Source organism: Dromaius novaehollandiae, chromosome Z, assembly GCF_036370855.1.
Source record: "Dromaius novaehollandiae isolate bDroNov1 chromosome Z, bDroNov1.hap1, whole genome shotgun sequence".
Classification (NCBI taxonomy): Eukaryota; Metazoa; Chordata; class Aves; order Casuariiformes; family Dromaiidae; genus Dromaius; species Dromaius novaehollandiae.
The window spans coordinates 13,322,366-13,342,486 of NC_088132.1; positions in this window are offsets into that span (position 1 = coordinate 13,322,366).

The window sequence follows — 20,121 nt, forward strand, 5'->3', positions numbered from 1 at the left end:
CAGGGATGGTGAAATCAGTGGGATAGGAAGTATAAAGATCAGAGCAAACTAACAAGTAATCAGAGAGACCAATTGGGGGGGGGGGGGGGAACTGAGAAATCCATGCACACTTAAATAAGATGTTTGCATAAATACTGTGTTTATGAACTCATCTGTGGCATCCTTGCAAATCAAATAAACTCATCCTGATAACATACAAGTTGCACTCCTGATGACATGTGTGCATACTACTCCAGCTTCACCTAAATTCAGAAAAGGAAGAAAATTGAATTGTCTTTCACAAACATTTTTTTTATTTCTTACCTGTAAATATTTGTATCATCAGCCTTCCAAAATCTCATCTCAAAGGGCTTTCTTTTACAATTTTGTTTGTAATTACACATAAATCTATGGAAAAACTCATGCCTCCAATATTACATCAAATCTCAGACACCATTAGTTTTGGGAGAGAGGTACATCCCTCTGCTAATGTTTAGATCAATTGTGTTGTGGTAGCTGTTATTTCTTGTCTTTTTACTTTCCTGCCATTCCCACAGCTCTAATTAGACAACAGAACTCCACTGTGTACAACCACAAATGAAAGTATTGATTTGTTTTGCTAACTTTTCACCATTTGCAGGTGGCTGTTTTGTGCTAAATTCTAGTTCCACTGAAGAGAAGAATTTGAATGGACTCCTGAGGTCTTGTAGGCAGTAGGTCAGCTTTGACTGGACTGGAAGGAAAGTTGTCCATGCATTTGTCCATGAGTCTGTCTTGGGCAACTCACTGCTTTAGTGAAGTTGGAAGAAGATGGCTGGGAATGGAAGGGAAGGATTACACTGCCTAAAATGAGTATTTTTAGAGCATTGTCTCTTGTACCCCTAAAATGAGGATTATACACTCAGTAACTTTGAATTGGACGCCATTATAGTTCTCAGTTAAAGAGTCTTCACTTTTTGTCTATACTCTGCGCAGAAACTGAGTGGGGTAGCCATAGGGGCATAACTCCTGTCTAGCTGTCTCTTATCCACATGTCCCATGTACAATTGCTCGCCAGTTTCTTCTCTTCGTCTACCGAAAGTATAGATGTCAAACTTTGCCTCTGCACACAATGGATGTACATAATAAGTGTGCAAATTCAGAAGCCTAAAGCTTTTAAAAATCAGTAATCTGAGATTCTTAAACGAAGTCTTTTTTACTTAATAAATGCTCAAAAGCTGAGATGAATAAAAAGACAAACTATTTTTGAAAATGCAGGCTAAAATGCACCTTGCAAATTTTGTCCTATAGAAAAAAACAGATACTGAAATGAAATACTCCATTTACTTTAGTAGCAGAAAGAAACATGGAGGTAGTAGCCTGAGAGCTTCTGTCTTTTTCCATGTGCTGAAGAGTTATGGTTTAGCTATATTCCATTCTGTGCACAATTTCCTAAAACATAATGGCATGCTCCACTTTTCATGGTGAAGCAGGACACTGTTGTGTAATCAATTCTCATTACTGTACATAATGGTATGAGCACAGAAAGCACTGCAGAGGATTAAGCACACCCTGAAAGTATTTAAATCATTATATCACATGAAAAAAAAAAAAAAAAAAGAATGCAGAACAATATGGACTTAGAGAACTTCTTGGATATAATGGCTTTAAAGAGACGTAGTGTGTCGTCAGATCCCGCTCAAGTGAGACCCACCAAACCCTATCCAATTCATCTAACTTCATTCTAAAATTCATATTAGTGTGTCTGACAACAAAATTTTTCAACCATCAAAATTCAATGAAGTTCCTGTATCAGGTCAGTGTAGGAATAATGGCCTGGTTTTGAGCTTGGCAGATATCACTGTGAAATCTGTTTTGCTCACACTCTTCTGTCTTCTCTTGACAAAATGCAAATCTGTGTCAGTTTTGGCTAGCTGAGTATCTTTGCTAATGTTTTCACAGATACCTCTATGGACAAAAAAAGGTTCATACATAGAGTAAAAGAGCCACACAACATAATAAATTCTAGATTTATAATAACCGAACAGATATTTTTTCAGTTCAATTTTTATTCAGTTGTGCTTATTTAATTTTTTTTTTTAGAATTGGGACATACTGAAATGAATGTCAAAGAGTAAAATGGTTCAACATCATGTTTTGTGCGAGATATATACTGTATTCCTCTTGAATAAAATGGAGTTCAACATAATATACATTTCCACACATGAGACTGCATCTATATGCATTCAATTTGCAATTTAAATGGAAAATAACTTTTAATACATCATTAGGCTAATTTTCTTCATGCAGGTGAAGCAATATAAGATACTCCATCTTTTCATATTTTTCTTTGCTGCCTGAGAAATGCAGGTGGCTAGTTCAGGGGGTGTGTTCTGAAAAGCTCTAAAATAAGAGAGATTGAGTCAAACAGAGTTGTTTGAATTTAAGAGAAAATGCTACCACAACTCCTTTTTTTTAAATTTATGTTGCTTTAAAATGCCACAAACCTGCCTTGACAGCCCTGTCATCTGTTGAATAATATCTTTAAAACTCCCTAGAGTTCTCCTGTAACACAGTCTATGTGAATAAGAGTTGTTTCCCATATCTCTTCCCTATCCTAATAGTCTTCCTTCTCATCTTAGACTCATGCTTCTGAAATCTGCAATATCACAAGGATTTAAATAGAAACATTGTCTCTGGGGAACAGATAAGAACATATTCTTCTTTTCATCTCTGTCTTCCTATACAAGGACAGAAGATTTTCCAAGTATTCTTGAGATTCCTTTGTATAATCTCTCCTTCATCTGACTTTTAAGTAATTAGGTAACAATGCTTTCAATGAGAGAATTTGAAGGTGTGGGAAGGTCTATATTCTAAGTTCAGCTTCTCAGGAGCCTTTTACAAGAGTAACTGTAATTTCAAAGGAAAACTCCTATTTTACTGATACTGACAGTGCTCTGAATTTTTGAGGACCTGAGTGACACATAAGAGTCCCAAGTCTAAGCAAGTTAGCCATCCTTCAATCATCTGTGAGATGAGTAAAAGGCTACATCTCCCATAGTGAGTTGTGCCGCCTGAGGGATGTAGATTTCTGGAATGAAACAGCTCTGACGATTTTATTTGTGGATACACGATGTATCTTGCAAAGGGTTGTACTTTAGATGAGATATAGTCCAGTCTTCTAGGCTGAAAGTCTATTAGCACACATATTTGTACTGTGTTTGGCACACTCCTGGAGTTCATCTTTTGGTCTGGTGTCATCTGGAAGGAATCCAGCCCACAGCTCAGAGACCACTTTGAGATATGAGTGGGGATGATCCAGAGATTTGCAACAGAAAAACTTTTCTGATCCAGACAATCATGCTAATACAGTAATACCCCAAATCTATTCGCTGGTCCTTTCGAAAATTGGTATTGAAGCAACAAACAGATATTTGCTCTGTTGTGTTATACATACATACGTATAGATGCACTAAAATCACTGGAGCATTTCATTCAAATGTCAGTGGCTTGTAGAGATAACAAATTAAATCTGGAACAGTGGCAACAGAAGAAACAAAAAAGCCCTCTAGTTTTGTTGGAAGTTGGAAGTAAGAGGAACAATTCTTTAGAGTTTAATCTGGAAAAGAAGGACAAATGCATATGTAATTCACTCACACTTACAGGACTACTAATTGTCTTTCAGGATTTAAGTTGTTTACACTTACTCATTTCAAAAATAGTTACACACTGACATTTTTATCATCTGCCAAACATATTCTCTTTCCCTTTATGCACTCTACATACCTTTTCTGCTGTTACACTGTTCTGGTTTTGCAATATATATCTGTGTTTCTTACGGGCAGTTGCTCTTCTGCATTGTAATAACCATTTACACCCCAGTCTCTGTGCTTCTGTCTCCATTTCACAGTGCAATAATGTCCACAGAATTAGACGTATCCCTGTTAGTTCAGTTTTCCCTCTGAAATGTGGGAAATGTAACATATTAGGAGAATGGAAAGACATTCTTTTCAAACACACTCACTGTTTCTACAGAAATTAAGTAGCAGCACCTCCCCAAAAGTAGATAAAATTTTCAACAAGACCTCATACTTCAATAGCTGCATCATTACCCTTACTCATTATTTCTGCACTGATCACATGAATGTTAATGAAGTTAGAGTGAAAATAATAAAACATGAACAAGAAAAAAACACCCAAAATTATATATCAAAGATGAAGAGGGAAGTTCACAAACTGAAAATTGAGATGAGGTCACTAATGTGAAGTAAATACATAAAATTCAGATTCAACACTGCATTCTAACACCTCCGGGTAAAAACTCTTAAGAATATATTTTCCTTGAACTGCTTTCAATATTTGTAGCATGAGAATATAGAAATATGTAACCTTCTTTTGTTTAGTCTGCATCTGCTGGAACCTAGAAATAAAAAAAAAAAACATTTAATATAGCTATGAAATATAGATAATTGATTTGTTATGTTTTTCTTACAGCACATGTCTTAGTTTTGTACTATGCAGGTACAGTGGTAACCTTCTTCAAAATTAATTAGGAATATTTTCCTAATATGGAAGTATATATCTAAAATGTTTAGATTGTTACCTTCATATGAGGACTTTAAGGACCATGACAGAAAGGATAAGTTTTGTCTCATGGTTTGTATGCTGACTGTTTTCCTTGCAAAATCTTTTGTGCCTTGGAGCTATAAATTAACAGAAGAAGCAGCATTTTCTCTCTTCGTGCTCATGGTGTAAGATTCAAAATCTTCAATCATACCTACGTAACGTGAATGTTTAAACAATACCTTAGATTTTCCATGTAGCTTTCAAGAACTTGTGTGTTACATAACTCATCTGTTCTTTGTAGTAGAAAGAAAAATATTTCTAGCAATAATAAGAAAGAGTGCAATGAAAATCTGAGATGATTTCTGTTTTTGTTTGTTTGTAATCTACCATGAAAAGCTGCTATTCAAAAAAAGGGTATTTAAGTATGTTTTCACTTATGCATATGAAGATTTGTTTCTTTACTTTTTTGCTTAACTAGTGGATTCACAACTGTATAAAATAAGAGGTTATACAATCACAAATATAAGCCAGAATGATTGGCCAAAGGAATGACAATATAGCTTGGAATGACCAATAATTTACTGGAGCCTTTTTGTTAAACAAAGCCCTGTTTAAGTTCTCTTTTTTCAATAAGTACTATATTTAGAGTTCCGGTGAAAAATAGTTGAACACTGTCTTCTCTAAACCTATCATCTTTCTGTACTTTACCGATAAATGCTTTGTGAAGTTGCATGCACACAGTGAGGACTTCTGGATGTAATAAAAAAAAACAAAATCAGGCACCTGACCAGAGTCCGCAATGCTATGAAGGTCTTCTAGCTGATGGAATCATGAACAAATCCTGAAAATAGTTGTACTTCCATCTCCCACCAAAAGTTAAAGACAACCCAGTTTTGTTATGGTCTTCTGACTGTAAAGTTCCTTTTGATGCCTATCATTTGTCCACTCTGCAGAACATTACAATATTTCTGCATAATTTTGAAGAATATTACAATGATCTCAGGACTGCAGGTTTGGATGAAAGCAGGAAACATCAGGATTTTTATCTTTTGAGGTCTAGGTTTGCTCAGTGACACGCTTTGACCAGATTGCCTATTTCAGATGTATTTCAGAGTCCTCTCAAAAAGAGTTCTTACCTGATGATGAAGAAAAGAAAACAATCATATAATCTTTATATCTTTTTTCTGTAGAGGCTTAGACCTCCCTCTGATTTTTAGGAGTACATAGGGTCTAATTTGTAGTCAAAATGAATCAATAAACTCCATCAAAATCTATAGATATCCTGTTTTCCTGTTATACATGTATTAAATATAATTTCTCAAACCTTCCCATGGAATTTGGTTCTGGAATGTCCATTTTACAGAAAGGGGAATTAGTTAATGTTACACAGTTCATCCAAAAATGGGTTGTTTAAAAATAAAAATAAAAATAGAGGGAGAAATTACTGATCCCTAGACTCTCATTTAATTCACTTATCTCCCAGTATAAAAGTAGCATCAAAATAAATATAAAACTTTGGGAATTATAGATTATTATGATGCTAATTTAGCAAAATGTCTAAAAGTTTTGCAATGAAGGATAACTATATGCTTATCAGTGATGCTGAAAAAAGGGCCACAGTAAGATTCGCTTGGTAAGGAAAAAAAAAAAAAAAAGATGAACAGTGGCAGATGAATTGCATTTCCTTCTATTTAGAATTAAATTTATATCAGTAAAAAAGATTGCACAAGGTCCTTCTCAACCATGTCATTTCTGCTGAAGTTCTTAACATTGGACTGAAGCAGTAGATGGCACTTTGTATTTTCTCTTTCCGGGGAATGACATCTGGCCTAGTGGCACAGGGCCAATAGAAGACTGGCATAGTGTAATCTCCAAGACCTAAGGGCTCAGTAATAGATCTGCTGCAAATTCCCAAGGTACAAAAACTGTCTTGATAACTTATGGAAAGATGACAACTTTCAAACAAGGCTGACTTTTAAATATACAGAACACCAGTGTCCCTTAAAATATTTGGGTTACTAACAAGTGGGAAATTATAGAAAGGGCTAACATTGGGGGAGAAAGGATAACAATTAAAAGTCTTTACATTTCTGATATTCTTTCATCACAGTTTCAAGACACTAGTTTATCTTCACTGGAAAATAATATTATTTAAATTTCAACTTAAAAACTATGGCTTTTATTGTGAGTTCAAAGTTCCTATTGGCTTTCATGAAAAACAACCTATGGCACTTATTTGTGACTGCTGAAAATATATGGTTGAAAAAAAAATGAAGCATTAAATATTCAATTAATTACTACTAACTGTAATGTGGCTTCAGTAATTATTTTCCAAAGAGAAAGGTTATACTCTGAAAGGACATTTTGTTTATTTGGATCTTGACCACATTTAGATGTTATGAGATCTATTGTGACCTTTAAAAATTCAGATTTCCTATTCTTTTTCCCTACACTTAAACACTTAACCTACATTACTAAATCTGAAAATGGTTGAAATCCAAATCATTCAAGTAAACAATTAAAATTAAAATCCAATGTATCAGTGGTGTTTTATGTTTAATATAGAGACTGAAAATAAAACTGAATTGCCAGTATTTTACAAAGAATTCATTTTGTGAGTGAGAAGAAGGAAAAGGAAATTACAGAGGAGTATTCTACATTTATTCAGCATAAAGTATTTTCTCTGCTGTCATCATTTACCTGCCACAGGAACTTCAATATAAATTTGAACATATTATGGAAATAACTTGTATGCATTTGATCATGTAAACACTAAGTGTCTGTTTTTAGTAATGTGTCTTGACATAACTGCTTGATTTTGATCAGAACCAAATTCTTCTTTTTTCGCTTGTCTCTTTTGAGTTTAGTGGGATTGTCCATGTGCATGAAAATCATTGGATTTAACCTTCTCTGAGTTTTTCCCTCTCGATGTTGAAGGAGGCAAAAGGGATGCACCTTCCACAGCTCTGTGGCACCTACCACACATTCACAGTCCTGTTCATACTCAGCCATATTTTAGCCAATATTCTGAGCTTCAGCTTTCAGAGATGAAAGGCTTCTTATTGTGAATTAAGCCAATTATAATTTTGTAGACACTTTTTCTTTACTTCTTTTTTCTTTTCCTTTACTATTTTTTTTCCTCCCCTGCAGAAAACAGGGAATAAAGAGTCCACATACACAAGATGGATTTAATAGACAGCATCTCTGCAAGGCAAGAATATTTTATGTGGATCAAGATGTATGTATAGGACTGAAGACTACTTGATGCTCCATGTTATGTTTCAGGCTAGAAGGGGCAGTACTATCTCAGATGGGTAAAATCAGTTTTGTTGGAGTCTTACCTCTAAAGCTTGCCGTTGTTGTCCGAAAAGCGGATTCGTTGCCCGGTGTGCAATGAGCCAATAATTACACACTCAGGAGAGACATTTATTTATTTATTTCAGAGTTGCGCAAGCCTGGGTGCTTGGTGGTCTCCCACAAATCAAGCACCCCCCCCCCCCCCCCAACTTTTCAGGTAGCATTTATACAATCAAATTTGCCATATTTGTGACTTCCTTCCTCTTATTGCCATATTTGTGACTTCCTTCCTCTTCTACACTGATTGGTTAATGATTTCTTCACATTTCCCTGGGTCCCACCCCTGCTTCTCAAGGTTCTGATCAATTAATTAACACTGCCCCAGCTGGGTCAGTAGGTGTTATCTTCCAAGGCCCTGAGGAAGAAGACATAATCCAGACCCCTTAATCATCACTGTTTTAACAGTGAGAGGAAGCTTTTTACTTTCCAAGGTCTTGGCGCCCAAACAGGCCTTATTTCTCAGCCTTGGCATCCTCCCTTCTGGAGAGTGGGGCACAGGAATGCAGACTGCTTGTAACTCCCTTATCTCTCCAGCCTGCACCAGCTCTGAGGCCTTTTCTTAACGAACTAGGAGCACGGCCTAAGGCTTCAGCAAATTTAGCTACTTATGCTAAGCAAGTGTGCGGCTACTCATGCTAAATAAATTCTATCTAAGATAGAAGTTATCCAAATCTACCTACTTCAAACATTCTTTCTGAGCTTCTCAGGGTTGTCTTGTAACACCGTAACTGCAGCTCCTCCTGATCATGAGGCAGGATGTTTACAAAGGGGATTTCTTTCTCTTTTCTCCCCGCTGTCCTATAAAACTTTATTTTTAAGTGGGAGTATCACCATTCTGCCTTTTCACATACTTTACACACAGAATTTGTTCTTCCTAAAGATGAAGATAGTGTGTCACAAGATAATTCTCAAAAATATTCTCATTCTTTCTCTGTCCTCAAATTTCTCAAGCAGAGTTCTGGAAAATGTCATTTCTGAAGCTGACTTTTGTATCTTTCCTCACACCTATAGCCTGACATTGGGGAAATATGTTGAGAAATATTGCAGTGAAAGTTTCCATCAATCAATATGTGATATAATTTGACCAAAGCACTTACCTCCTCTAATTACTATAATTCATGAAGTATTTAGATTAAATACTATTAAATGCTATTTAATACCATTACAGTCTTTTCAGTGTATAATTTGGAAGGGAATGATCTATCTTTTTTTGTTTTATTTTTCCATAATGTTAAGTTCTCTTCTCCTGTGCTGTTATATTACTTCAAGTGAGCAACATATATTTTTTTAAGCATTGCAGTATTTGACAGGTTCAAAACATCAAGAAAGATGATGGGTTTTCTTATTAAACTGCTAACCTTCATTGTTAACTAGTAGGAATAAGGTCACTTCTGAGGTACTCAAGATATGTAACACCTGATTTGAAATGTTTTTGATTTCATGCTTCAACTGTTTTGGTCTATTTTCTCTTTCCCATCTGCATGTGGAATGTATTTCACAGGTCTGGAGCTCTTGTGAGGTTACAAAGCTGAAAGTGTTACTCTTTTTTACCTCCCCATCTCTCATTTGCACATCTTTAGCTACTATAATAGTTTTCATCTCTTCTGTGACAAGCTTTCATTAAACTTTTATGGGGCGGTGGGGAGGAAAGCTTCCTTCTGAATTGTCTGAAAAACCCCTTATTACTTAAATTTACTAAAAGTTTCAGTTTATACTCTAGAATTGCTTACGTGTATGCATATTGTACGGGCCCTCAGCAAACATAGCTGTTTATGAAAATCAAGTGGCAAAACTTAAAGATGTGTGTGAAAGAACAGAAATGAATCAGTTCTGCAATGTGTATGTAGCCATTAAATTTAATTGGACAGGCTGTGTACTCTGTGTGAGCCATTAGGTTGAAAAAAAAAGTACAGTAGAAAGTTATAAAAAAAGAGCAAATAGTTGGAAATGTTCCTCCTGTGGAAGGAGAAGAAGGCAAATGATATCCTGACAAAGAAAACAGAAAGAGCTGGATCAAAAGGGTAAAAAGGAGATTGAAAAAAGGAGTAGTAAAAGATGTAGGAAAGAGCCTGCACCATTTCTTGGAAAAATGCATTTGATTAATGGTAGAATCTTTTCCCAAGTGGCTCACTAAAACAATATGGCCGAGTTTTTTGTCTGAGAGTGAAGGGGTATATGGATCTTTTTATTCTGCGGCTTATTTTTAGAAAGCTTGCAGAAAATCTGAAACCTCCATCCCTATGTGATGTTTGGCTGACACTGGCCAGCCAGTGGAGGTTATTTATATAGAAAAACAAAGAATACACAGACTGGAAGCCTGACTGAGCAAGCATTCAGGAAAAGCTGAATCACTTAAGGTTTGTTTCCTTAAAGGAATGCAATCATAACAATTTATGTCAAAACTCCCCCTCCCTTCCTCCTCTTTGCCCACCCCCATGTTAACCTTTTTAAGGTGTTAGCTTCCATTTTCTCAAATTTCAGGATACTACTGACTCATGCTTTCAAGTTTCTTTCTTTGGAAGAAGGACAGCTAATCTTGACTCAATGTATAATTTGATTGTAACATTTGGTAAGACGTTAAGAGGAGCTGAATAACTAAAATCACACCCCACAATTTTAATAAAGCTACAACACAAGTAGTTGAATGATTACTTGTATCTACAATGATGTTATTTAAGAATATAAGATTACAAAGGGTTCTTATACATACACATCCTTTTCCAATATATACAAGCACTGTTTCAGGAGTTTCATTGGGATATATTTCAAAATGACAAATATTTTGTTCAGTGTCAAGACAAATGTCTTGGGCTTTGATGGTGTTATTTTCAAACAAATCTTTGGTTTTTCCCATACAATGCATGTGTTAACTTCAACAGTTTGCCATTTGTTTCTGTTTTGTTGGGCCAATTCTCTATGTTCTAACAGATAGAGTATAGTTTCATTGTGATTTAATCCCAGCGCAACGGTTGGGTATATGGTGTATACTGAAACACTGAGTATTGTTAAGACCAAAGTTATGGCCTTATTGTTGATGGGGTTGTAAGTAAAATTGACTAAATACCACCAAGATTGGAAGCCTTTTTTAAATTTAGTTGCATTATTCCAAATTAATTTTCAAATTTCAGTGAGTAAGGTGTTCTCTTTCCCTGCTCTTATAATTGCTGCTGTCATAGATTACATCCACAGTTGAGCTTGGATACAACTTAGAGCTAGGGAAATATTAATTTGGGCTGCACCAAGTGCATCTACAATCAATCGATGGTCCCTTTCATTAATTCTTTCCCATTGAGGCAATATATCAGATATGAGCCATTGGTTAGTTCCTGTAAAGCTAATACATATTGTGTCACCCATTCATCTCCATCCAATAAACTGGTTTTAGTGGGAATATAAGTCTCTGCTATTGCTAAATGTGTCCCGAAGAGAATTTCTACTGGTGTTAGTCCTACGAGCATTTTAAACATCCCATACAGCTAGGTTCAATTCTTTTGGCCATTTTAGACTAGTGTGTGTGTATATTCTTGCTATTTTTTTTTCTTTTAATGTTCTGTTTATTCTTTCTACCTGTCCTGAAGACTAGGGGTTATTAGGGGTATGTAGGTTTTTTTCTATTTCTAATGATTTATATAGTTGATTAATTATGTTTGCTGTGAAATGGATACCCTTGTTTGACTCAATTGATTCTGGAATCCCATATCTGGGTATAATTTCTGTTAGTAAGGTTTCTACTACCACTCCGGTGCTGGCCTTTCTTTTTGGAAAGGCCTCTACACAGCCTGATAACTTGATTTACGATTACTAACAAGTGTTTGTACCCGTTGGCAGATGGCATATCCACGTAGTCTATTTGTAGAGAACTTTTGTCAGGTCGGGCAGCTATTCATTATTCTTTTTGCAGTCACATAAATTCCTGCAGTGGCCTATACTTTCTGTACTTGTTTAGCTACCACCTCTGCTCTTCCACAAACTTCATTGTGAAACCACCTACCTGCAGTAATTACTTTTTTTTTTTTGGTGGAATCAGTTTTCCCCAAGTGTCCATATTCCATCATCATTTTGTTTTGCTTCCCACTATTCCCACTTTTTCTTCTCTTCTGCTAACCAGTCCTTTTCATACATGGTTTTGCAGTCTATTATATTTGGCCATTCGTTCTGGTTCATTGTTGGAATTGCAACCACACGTTCTCTCAAAGGTTGTCAGGCTGCAGCCTTTGCAGTGGCGTCAGCTAAGGCCTTTTTTTTCACTAATTTCTGCAATGTCTTTAGTATGGGTTGGCCAATGTATTACAGCAAATTCTTTAGGAAGTAATGGTGATTCCAGCAAATTGCGTATATTTTCTCAATTAGCCACTTTCTTTCCCAACAATGTGAAAAATTCTTGTTCTTTCCATAACATCCCAGTTGCATGACATACCCCAAAGGCATATCGAGAGTCAGTGTAGATATTAACTCACTTTCCGTTTCCTAGGTGCGCTGCATGTGTCAAGGCTACTAGTTCTGCTCCTTGCACACTTATTCGTGTGGGAAGCGGTTCAGCCTCTCTTACTCATTTTTGGCTGACTACAGCATACCCAGTTCATCGTTGTCCATGCACGTAGTAGGATGAGCTGTCTACAAATAGAACTAGATTTGGGTTTTGCAAAGGAACATCAGTTAAATCAGTTCTTGGCTTACTTGAAGTGTCCATTACCTGCTCACATTGGTGATGTTTGTCTCCATCATCAGGCAGAGGTATTAGGGTTTCTGGATTCAAGGTGTTGCATCTTTCTAAGACTACATTATTTGCCATTAGGAGGATCAGTTTGTATTCATGTGCCCATTGAGGCGATAATGCTTGGGTTGCATATTGCTTTAGCAGTATTTCTACTTCGTGTGGGACACAAACTGTTACATGGCGTCCCAGAATGTGAGGGTGGCTTCTTTCTGCTATTGCCGCTGCTGCTGCCACAGATTTGATACAGGCTGGTACCCCTGCTGCAGCTGAATCTAGTGGAGCAGAATAATACTCTACCAGTCTCTGGTGGGCTCCTAATTTTTGTGTTATTACTCCTCTGGCAATCCCCTTATGTTCATGTACATACAAATCAAAGGGCTTTGTATAATCTGGGAGCCCGAGGGCAGGTGCAGATGCCAAAGCTCCTTTTATCGTTCTATAAGCTTGTTCTCTTTCGGGGCCACATGCAAAGGGTTCTGCTTCTTCATTTCTATTTGTCTCCGTCAGGTGTTTTGTTAATTCGCCCAACCCAGGAACCCATGGTCTGCAAAATCCCACAGCTCCAAGGCATCCTCATAACTGTTTCTTTGTTACTGAATGGGGGAGTTTTATTATAACATCTACTCTTTGTGGGTTTACTAGTTGTTGTCTTTCTTTTGGAATGAACCCTGAGTATTTTACTTCCTTTTGACACAGCCGGAGTTTAGATGCGGACGCATGGTGGCCCTTTTCTGCTAAAGCAGTACATAGAGGTACAATGTCTGTTATACAAGCATTTTCATCTCTACTTGCTATCAGCAAGTCATTTACATATTGCACTAGAGCTGATCCTCCCCTGCCTGGCACCCACCACCCCCAGCACGGGCGCCTGGGGCCCCAAGGCCCTCTCTCGGGCCACGCACAAAGCACACTTGGCCACAGCCAGCTGGGCACCCAGCACCTCTCATCCAGCACTTGCCCTGCAGGCCCCAGCAGCCCCAGTCCTACAGGGACGCGGGGCTGCTAGGTGCCTGTCGGAAGGGCAGTAGCCTCTTGCTCCGCACAGCCAGGCTCTCAGCCAGCAAGTACGCCAGGTGGGCGTAGCTCTGCCAAAGCTTTTTTGAGTTTTGGAAAGAACAGGTGTCCTAGATCAGTGAAAAATTAGGAGACTGGTTCTACCAATACAAGATATAAGTGATTGCAAGCCTGATTTAAATGGGTATGCAGCTGCCATTGTGTCACCTGCTGTGTTTTAAGGAGTTTGTCCCACAGAAGAATTGAATCTGTAAAGACAGATAAGGTCTAGTGAATCTTACTGGGGAAATTTCTTCTCAAGCGAGTATGCTGTCTGCCATCTTTCAAAAAAAGGAGTGATGTCAATACCTTATCTTACAGATGTGCCACAAGCAATTACATCATTGACTGTAAGGAATTAAGGTGCACTGATGATAATTTTATGATGTTATCAGAGGCAGGCCGACCAACGGTATTTATATAACCAGGATTTCAGCACAGCTCCGAGGAAAAAAATCTAGTCCTATCAATAATCAATCTGTTTAAAAATGTGTGAATCTATGAACATTACCCTCAGGAAACACATTTTGCAAACCAGTCTGTGTATGGTCCAAGTATATATATATGTATATATTTAAGTTGGGAGGCTGTTCAGAGAGAAAGTGAAGTTTGTGTTCAGCCTTATGTGAGACATTTGTCACATTTAAAATTAAATGCCATTTATCTGCTCGTGTTTTTGAAAGGATTTTATTTTGTGCTGTCTTTCTCCAACAAACAGATGGGAAGGAGCTATTTGTGTGCCTTGCGCTACACCTAGAAAACCGTGTATGACTTTCATTGTTTAGTTTAACACAAAGCTTTGCTTCAGACATGTAACTGTATTTTGCAATAATTTTGTCAGAAGTCAGGGAAGAAATGAGATTTTCTTTTCTCTTTAGGCTGCTTGCAAACCTATTAAAATAGTGATGAACAAGGAAAAAAATGTCAAAACCCTTGGGAAAGGGTTTTTATAGTCATACATATTACTCAAAACAAAAGAAAAGTATTCTGTAGGGTTTTTTTTTGTTTGTTTGTTTTATTTTTTTCCCCCTCAGTAGCTTTGAAGCCCACATAAGTTCAACTCTGTGTGTATGTGTCTGCATGCACACTGTGAACACCTCCATCTTATTGGCTATTATTTTACTTTTCAAATTAGAACAAGGGCACAGGAGTGATAAATTACTAATGGCTTAAAAGAAACTAGACAGATGAGATAAAATTAGCAGTAACATTTATACAATAGAGGTTATGCTAAGCTTCCTGACATACCAACAGTTGTTTATTAGGGGATTAGATATTCACTGGATGTAAGTCAGTTCTGCTGCATTGACTTTGGTTGGTTTAGAAAACCTGGCTTGGGTTTTGGCAGTGTTTCATGAAAGGATAGTGCTTGCATCTTGCTTGTCTGTACACTTCCAGTGGAAATTAGAGAGAGAGAGAGAGAGAGAGGCAGAAAAATTGTCTTCCTTGGCCGCTTCCTCAGTTGCTTCTTCCCACCACTCCGGTAGGGTTATCTCATGCCGCCTTGAGCACATACATGTTCCCAGGCATCAGGCTCTGTGTTAGGGAGGTTTTGTCCCTCCTTTGACCAGATGTTCCCTTGCCAGTGTTCATGAATATCCCTATGGACACAGAAACACATGCACAGTGATATAATGAGCAGTTTCATCAGAACAATAGTCCTGATCCACGCTGCATTACTCTGACTCCTGTCTAGGACCCTTGCACAGCCCCAACCACAAAATTTTCTTTCACATAAACAATCTGTCTCCATTTTACTCTCTCTGTAGGGGCTCTGCCTTTCCAAAGAATCCAGACTTTATACTGTTATTTGGTAATTTCGGTTTTAGTCAGTGGCCCCTGATAAGCCAACACTCAAATGGAGTTCCTGATAAACCCAGGTCTGTATTTTTAATGTGTTATGGTTTCTTCCATAGTTTTCTTATTAGTTTAGGCCAGATCAGGGTTGGCCATCCACTTTTTCCTTCTATTTTCCAAAATATGTGAGTTTCTCACTATTAATTTAATGTCAGGTCAGGGCTAGCCATTTACAGGAATGCTCTACACTCTGAACAACCACTTGACAGTTTATTCAGATTGGTGTAAAGTAGTGTTTAGGTTTTGTTTGTTTGGTTGATTGGCTGCTTTTGTTTTTTTTATGCTAGCTTTGTTTTTGAGGTCCCAGAGTCTTTCTCTAGACATCTTGGTAGCACGCACAGGGCCCATGCTTCAACCCTATTTCGTCTGTGGACTTAAGCACTCTCACAAAACAGTAGGCACGTTAACTGCCCGATTTACCTCAGAGAAGGACAGAATAAATGAAAAACAAAAACAAACAAAGAAACAAACAAACAACCACCCATCTCCCCCAGATCTGCCTGTCTTTTAGGATAAGTTCTTTCATGCAACTCTGTTCTGAGTTCACTAGTAATTGGTATAAAGGGCCTGGCTTTATTACCAAGTATTTATAATCAGCAGCTTAAGTTGAATATAAAACATTGGAGACACTGTACATCCTGTTAATTGTGATTTAGACAGCTGAACCTTTCATGTACAGTGCATGTTAATATTTCTTTGGCTTCAATGAAGACTAACACTGGGACTCTGTAGGGAATATACAGCTGCAGTCTGCTATCAAAGACTCATGGCAAAGTGCTCTCAGCTACACTCTTAAAGCATAGTTATGCAGTTATATACTGTATACTTACACTGAAGACTTGTTAGGTAAAAGTTTTACTGCAGCCCCTACAGGCACCTATAGTCTACCATCTACTAAAATCCCAGCATATGGCGTTGAAAATATATTTTAAAATTACTATGTTGCTTGTAGATGTTCGTTTTGTAGATTCAGTGAAATCCTTTATTCTGAGTAACTAATTACACAAATTTAGGCCTCTTGGTTTATCTGCAAATTTTTTTGCCAACTTTGTTTCAATCTATTAAAAAAAAAGCTAACAGTTGTTTGAATTTTAGGACTGTTAACAATTGGAAACATTTCATGTTAGCTGTTACTTATATTGTAGGTTTGATCAGTTAAAAACGGAATGTATTGTTTTGTTATCAAAGTGGAAATTTTGTCTCTCTTGAAACTACAGTATAATAAGTAAAACAAACAATCTAACAAACAAACAAACAAAAAACCTGTGGTCAGTAACGAAAAAATGTTTTAACATTTGTTCATGAATATTTCCCTTGTAGAAACACTTTTTTTTTTTTTTTTTTTTTTTTTTTTGTGGAGAACAGCTCATTCCCACACATTTTTATGTGGCGGGAGGGGGCCTTAACAGAGAATGTTTCTAATACAAGTAAAGAAGATCACACACAGTTAAACTGGAAAGACTCTTGGAATTTGAATGAACAAACATTGTCTTTATTTGGCATTCAGCAATCCTTACTGTCCTAAGAAGGATTTATAGGGCACTGCTGTTTATTTTACAATTACAGACATAGTACAGACGACATCAGAGTAGTATATTCATTAGATTACTTACAATAACTGATCTAATAATTATTTCTCTTTAACCCTCAAAATTACAAAGTATCTGCTTTTCCAGTGTACTCATTAGGTCTACAAACTGCTACATCATACCTCAGAGCCACACAAAAAACTATGCTTTTCCATTTTTAATATCATAATAAATGACAGACCTTAAAAACATATTTTCATTCATTTTCTCCATGTGTTTAGACTTCTTGATTCATAATGACTGTGTAGGCCAGGTTTTTTGTATTCTTGAATTTTGTATGCTTTTCAGTCTCAATTGCCAGCAAAAGCTTAATAACTCTCTGGTATAAAGAAAATATTGACTTTCCCCCTCCCCTCAATCTTTCCAAGCAAATGAATTTCCATGCAAATGAAAAATATTGTTTCTACCTAGCCTGAAATGTATTTCTATTTTTGTCACAAAAAGAATACAGCAGAGACTATGTGAAATATTTCACTTTATTTGAAGTGAAATGGTCCATTTTACTGCATTTTCAACAAAAGCAGAGCTGTAGAAATGAATAGAGTGGTTCTGAGCACCACTTTTTCTTCAAACCAGCTGGGGCAGCAGCAGGAGATAGAGGGTAGGACATCCTTTCAGGACGTCAAAATCCAGTATCATTATTTTCCTGAGGATACTTAAAGCTAAATGCCTTTAAGTACCTTAGAACATCATGTTTTAGGATATCTTGAACTGAGGTTCAAGAATTAAAATCATATTTAAGACAAGAATAGTCAAAAAGAGTGGCACCCAAAAAGTGTTTGAAAGCTCTTCAGAAATAAATGTGGTACAGCATCTGAACATGACCACAAGGTAATTAATAACAAAGATCTAGAAAATTGAATAGTTCTTCAGATCACCACCAGACTGTGCAATTTAATCTTCTTTCTTCAGCATATTAAACATAAAATTCATCAATGGAAGAGTGAATCTTGATCGCCTCGCTGCTGCTTTCTATTGCTACTGTTGCTGGACTGGCTTTATAACTGTCAGGGAAACAGTAATTTTAATGAGTAAAACCCTCACAATAACTGGCAGAAAAAGTTTGTGTTACACATCTTTGGACTTATTTGCCCACTTTTTTTTTCTCCTTCTCCTTCTCCTTCTCCTTCTCCTTCTCCTTCTCCTTCTCCTTCTCCTTCTCCTTCTCCTTCTCCTTCTCCTTCTCCTTCTCCTTCTCCTTCTCCTTCTCCTTCTCCTTCTCCTTCTCCTTCTTTCTCCTCCTTCTTCTTCATACCACCATCCCAGACAAGACAGCTGTTTGTACCACATGCTCCCCTGAGCATGGGAGAATTGTCTTGTATTATCTGCTAAGGAAAGCATCTCCTTGTTGACCTTGGTTTGCTGGGCACATTCACTCAGCAACATAATTATAACATACACAAAGGTATTGAAAGCTGAGTCATGCTGAAAACAACATTTGATCTGTGTTGCTGAAAACAATATTTGTGTAGCAAACTGCTAACTTAGGTGAAGGAATTCAGAAAGTGAAGTTTCTCACTTCCAGAATTGACCTTGAATGGGAAGGAAAGAGACTGAATTAAATTACTGTCAACAAATTAAATGGAATTACACAGCAAAATGCAGAAAATGTCATGGCCATCTAAATTGCTGAAGTTGCTCATAAAAATTCTTTCAAGTGGCTTGTCCACTGCAGATCTGAGATACCTATTCTGGGTCTTTTTCAAGCCAATAAAAACCCCTTCTCTGTACTAGCCACTTAAATTTATTACCTTCTACATGTAGAAGAGGTTGGGATAGTTTCCCCGATGCTCACATCATTCTTAGTATTCTGATTAGTAGAATGGTGAATAAAAATGTCCCCTCTCCAGTTTGAAGAAATCTGTGTTCTGATTTTTTTCGTTTATTGAATATATGCTGAGCCATTCAGACATGACTATATAACAAATTTCTCATTTTTTTCTGAGCCATGGTAGATGCTTAATTTTTTATAGCTTGGGGCAAAGATGAGGTAACTTCACTTAGGCTACTCCCTTTTTGATCATATTTCTATCACATGCATTAGCCCTAACAAATTTCTGAGTAACCAGTCCAGTCCACTTGTCACCTCGCCTCCCCTCAGCACTTCCTGATCTTTTTTCTTCTCACCTCCATTTCCACACTTATCATCCATATCCATATGCTCCATTGTCCCTTTCACAGGTGAAAAGAGTTAACTCCTTTCCTTTGGGGTTTATATTAAGATTATAATTAATAGGTTCCAATGTATTTTTGTAATGCTATGTTACATGCTATAAATATAAATTTTAAAATTCTCTCCTATGCTTCAGAGGTTGTACTGCTGTTTAATATCACTTTAACTGCTTATTGATAAATAACTTAGTGGAGTATACATGATATATTTGGCACTGATTGATAGGCTTTTAGATAATCTTTAAGGGAATCCATAACTATACAAAAAATATATTTTTCTGGTTTTATTTTTGGCAAAATTTGGTAGGTGTGGCTCATTGGCACATAGTGGATTGCAGATGGGAGGACAAGTGAAGACAGTCCAATTATTTTTTCCTCGTCTAGTTTTGGTTTCGTTTCCTCAAGCAGTGTCTGCTTTAGTTTTCAAACAGGTCTTTGTTTTTTGTTTGCTTTTATTTTTGTTTTTGCTTTTTTCAAACATCCTAGCCTTGCCTCGTTCCTGGGAGAAACACCCAAATGATCTTCTGACACACACATACACACACCAAAGGAAAAAGAAAAAAGATCCTTGCTTAACTAGCTGTACAGAATTTCATGTAAAGAAATTCATCTGTTAGTTATTCATTATTGCATATAGCCTGTTTTATCAAAGTATGTATGTTTGCTGCTTGGGTTTCTTTAACCACACAGCTTCATTCAGGAATTCCTTCTCTTTCCTTTGTGTGTGATCTCTACTTTTTCTGACTGCCTGGAACAGACTAGCCTTTTTCACTCCTTCTCAAATTAAAGGCAAATTTTCTAATAGTCTAACTGTAAAAAAAATAATCCTTATTCCTATGATTTAACCAGTAT